Source organism: Centruroides sculpturatus, unplaced genomic scaffold (genome assembly GCF_000671375.1).
Source record: "Centruroides sculpturatus isolate CEXI.00-Female unplaced genomic scaffold, Cexi_2.0 scaffold1531, whole genome shotgun sequence".
Lineage (NCBI taxonomy): Eukaryota > Metazoa > Arthropoda > Arachnida > Scorpiones > Buthidae > Centruroides > Centruroides sculpturatus.
The window spans coordinates 160141-165150 of NW_019385777.1; the positions used below are offsets into that span (position 1 = coordinate 160141).

The following is a 5010-nucleotide window of genomic DNA, read 5'->3' on the forward strand; positions in this document are numbered from 1 at the left end:
ATTTCGTAAATCTATTCCTATTCTTAGTAATGTAGGAAAGTATCTAGGGGGTAAAGCTTTAAAATTTGCATCGAAGTCGGATCAGATGTAATTGGAGGGAAGTCGTTTAAAGAATTTACAAAAAATCGTTTTAAAGATGTACAATCTGAAATTAAGGAAGACATGCTTAAAAAAGTGCAGACAGGATCGGGTATAAAAAGAAAATGACCGAAAAGATTAACTCAGTCGCAAAAGAAGAAGAAGCGAAAACTTAACGATATTTTTGGTAATTAAGAAACGATGAACGTTCATTCGTGTGGCTGCACCAAATCCGAATTAGATTTATTTACCATTGTTGCGACGCAATTGGCTATCGACAATACGTATGAAGTAATCGCTCAACCTGTAGCAGCAATCAACGATAGTAGACCACCTATAGAGTTTCTTATATCAGGATCGGGTGAGCATTATATGGATCTACATTCGATTTATCTATGTGTTCAAGCGAAAATCGTAAAGAAAGATGGATCAAACCTCGGCTCGGAAGAGAAAGTTACCCCTGTTAATTATTTTTTAAATAGTTTGTTTTCTCAATGTACTGCTTTTTAAACGACAAGCCGATTAGCATGTTAATTATCCGTACCGCGTTATATTAAATGCCTTGCTATTTAATTCGAAAGAAGTGCAAGAAACTTTTTTAACGAGCACGTTATTTTTTAAAGATACTGCTGGACAAATGGATTTGATAAATCAGTTAGATGAAAATAATACTAACTATGGATTAGTTAAAAGATTTAACATCAGCAAAGAAAGTAGAATAATAGATTTAATGGAAAGTCTTCATATCGATTTAGCGAATCAGCCTAACCTTCTATCGAACAATGTAGACCTAAGAATTAAATTGGTAAGATCTAAAAAAAATTTTGCGCTAATGGCAAATAACGACGACTATAAAATTATTATTAAAAACGCATCGCTGAAAATGAATAAAGTAGACAATAGTTCGTCAATACAGATAGGGATTGAAAAAGCAGTACAGACCGGTATACTTAAATTACCGTTCCGTAGAACAGATGTGAAAGTCTTTACGTTAACTAGCGGGATTTAATCTACAAGTATATCAAACGTTGTTATCGGTCAACTACCTTATAGAATAACTCTCGGATTAGTTTCTAATTCTGCATTTAATGGAAATGTGAAGCGTAATCCATTTAATTTTAAAAATTACGATTTAAATTATATATGTTTATCAAAAGACAATCAAATGATTCCTTCTAAACCCTATACTCCGGATTATAGCAATAAAATTCATGCAAGAAATTTTATCTCGTTATTCGAAGATACCGGATGTATTCATCATCAGAAATCTATAAATATATCATACGACGAGTATCGAGACGGTTATACTTTATATTGCTTCGATCTTACACCTGATAAATCGGGCTCCGAGTCTCACGGTAGTGTTAACGAGCTGGGAAACGTGTCTGTTGAATTAAAGTTTTCGAAGGCGATACCAGAAACCATAAAAGTTATTTGTTTGCTAGAATATAATAATACCTTAGAAATCGATCATTCACGAACTGTATTCGTCGATTATTAATGAATACCGTTACATTGTGGAGATTAGCAGCGAGCGATCTGAAAATAAAAAGAAATTTTGGAGGAGTGTTTGCATCGGACGATCTACCGTTTCGAGTTGGTAATAAACAATCTTTTATAATTAATTTAGATGAAAGAAATAAGCCAGGAAGCCATTGGGTATCGGTATTTTTTACGAAAGATAAAAATTTTTGCATTTATTACTATAGTTATGGATTAAAACTGAGGAAAGCGAGTATCATCAGATTTATAAAACGAAATTCAAAGAATATTGTTGGAATAATATTATTCATGAAAGTTTGTTTTCCTTAAACTGTGGTTATTTCTGCTTATATTTTGTATATAAAATTAATAGAAATCTATGTTTATCAGAACTGCATGTAACAGATAAATTTTATAACGATGAATTTGTTAAAAATTTTTTTAAAAATAATTTTCATTTATCAAAACCGATTGTAATAACCAATAACCAGTGTTGTAATTCAATAAAAAAATCTATTTAAAATATAGAAATTGTGTTTTTATTCACAAAAACTTACTATTCATTTTCGCTAATTTACAGCATTAAATCGTTGTCATTTTCTTCTATTACAAGCTGCTATTCGAAATTATATCCCGAAACTCAGGCACTATTTATACTAACTAGGAGGAACAACTTGTGCACTCACCTTGACCCAGAAAAATAGGTAACCCGATTTTCCTTAATAAACAACTTGTGCATTCACCTTGACCCACAAAATTAGGTAACCGGATTTTTCTCATTTGACTTGATAGTACATGTTACGGGTAAGGATTAGGTTAATCTATCGTTTTTTTTATTTTTTTTTTAAATTTGCTTGTTTACACTATTTATTCAGAAAATACAACAATAATCATCTGAATATTGAGCTGTTTTTTATATATGAGTAAGGGTTAGATATAATACCGATTATATCGAACAGAATTGTGTACTTTTCAATACTCAAAATATAAAGAAGTTTTATTTAATACACACCTGTTTCGAGGAGGAGGAAGAATTCTTATCCTCAGACGTAACGGTAACAGAGAGCAACATGAGGCTGTTTTTTTATCTGCAGATAATATACGATTTGTTCTTAAAGAAAAATATGATTGGCTGTTAGTTTTTAATGAAGATGTGATTGATATAGGCAAGCAAACTATGGTAAATTTTTTTCGTTAAAAATAACGGAATTATTTTACCGATCTCTGTAGATAATATATGACTGGTTGCTAGTTTTTAAAGAAAATATGATTGGTTTTTATAAGATTTAAAATCTATATATTTTTATCGATGTTACTAAAATCGCGAGTATAGAGAAACAAATTGCGATAATATATTTCTTAACGGAATTATTTTGGAGAAATCTTTCTCTACTATACCCAATGTGGTCCTGAATCACCGCCCTCTATATCCAACCACCACAATATTTTCCATACTATATTTGAGAAAAAATATTATATTAACCTCTCACTCCTTAGGGGGTTTTTGTGTTAGTTCTTAACAAAATAATCTTTAGATATTAGTAAAAGAAATGAATCAGCTCTCCAAGATCGATGAATCTCACTCAAAAACAGCTGGGAAAACAGCTGCACCCTAGTTAGAAGACAAAAACAGCTGAAAAAACAGCCATGTTTTAGTTAGAAAACTGGAAACAGCTGCGAAAACACCTACGTCCTAGTTAGAAGACGAAAACAGCTGGGAAAACAGCTGCGTTCCCATGACCTAGATAATAACTCTTCGAAGAAAAAACAAAGAAAACAAACTTTTCCTAACAAGGTTTGTAGGTCAGTAGCTGAGAATAAAGCGTGTAAATTTTTCCAGAACTTCACTCATCAACCAACTTTTCTACCAAGAACTTCACTCATCGATTTATCTAAAGGAAAATCATGTCTGATATTGGTAAGTAACTTTTTATTTTAATAATAATACCTACCTTAATTTAGATTATAATTTTTTAATAAACTAATTGTAGAATTTGATTTTGATTTCGAAAAAAAAATAATAAGAAAAGAGGTTCTAAGCCTAAAACAGCCGAGGGTAGTGAAAACAAAAAGACAAGATTTGATTTGGATCAAACGGCTGAGAAAAGTAAGCAGATAAAAGTTCCAGACTTTAAAATTAAGATTAGCGAATCTAAGAGAATCGAGATACATGAATTTCAGTCAAATTTCTATGTATCTCTCACAAAATACAAAGGATCATATCCACCTAACAGGTACAACATCAACGTAAAAGATTTTAACAAGTTACGCATTACGCGAGTGGAGGAGAGTCAGAGGGGTCGATGATAAGACTATGTACAGTCGAGTAAAAACACCATTCTAAACAAAACAAGAGTTTATTTTACTGACTAACGAAATTAAAGATTACAATGAAGCTTTCATATTTCCTGAGAGATTATCAGGGTGATAAGTCTCCAGCAAATTCGGTAAATTGGCACAGGGCCTACAGTTTCAGAATAGGTCTGGCGAGGTAGCAGTACTCGACGGCTTCCGATAAACTTCTTTTACGTTGATGTTGCACCTAACAGGTACAACATCAACGTAAAAGATTTTAACAAGTATAAACAAGCATTCAATGCTATGGGACAACATTTGGAGGAATATACGAAATTTTAATAGTATGTTATTTTTATAGTATGGTATAATGTTTTATAGTATGATATAATGGTTTTATACAAAATTATTGATTGTGTAATGTTTTAGGGTATAACAGTGTTATAAAATTTGCGTGATGATATAATGGTTTTATGGTATAACAGTTTTTAATATTTGTGTGATGATATAATGGTTTTATACAAAATTATTGATTGTGTAATGTTTTATGGTATAACAGTTTTTTAAAATTTGTGTGATGATATTCTAATTACGATTTTTAAAAATGGTTTTCACATTTCTATTAAGAGAAAAAGCTTTCAAAGGGTATGTCGGAAGTTATAGAGCATTTATCTCTAATTATACAGATCCTAGTATTTTATTTGAAAATATTAGACATACTATTTATAATATTTTGACTAATGATTATTTAATTTCGAGGATGAAATTTTTATTAAATCTAAAGATAAAATTTATAAAATATTCAGAAAATGAAACTATTACGTATCAGGATGTGTTTTTCTCCAGTCGAGTAGAACATATTTTATCTCGGTATATGATCGATGAAAGGTTAACAAATGCTTTTGATACAATTTTAAACTTCATTGATCAGTTTATAAAAAACGGATCAGGGTGGATAATTAAGGAAATTATATTTTTAGATATTCATTTAGGAATTTATAAGGCTGAGAGTGGTGGATGTGGTAATATCATCCTACCAAAACATTTAATTAATAAGCGTTGTTTGTTGAATATTAAATGTAGTGATAATCAATGTTTTTTATACTGCGTAATTGCTAGTTTGTATCCAAATACTAACAACAAAAATTCGATTTA

At 30.6% G+C, this 5010-nt stretch overlaps 1 pseudogene; it reads left to right on the forward strand.

Annotated features, from left to right (window-relative positions):
• The first annotated feature begins 279 nt into the window (after nucleotides 1-279).
• Nucleotides 280-1661, forward strand: LOC111642058 (annotated as a pseudogene).
• Nucleotides 1662-5010: the final 3349 nt, after the last annotated feature.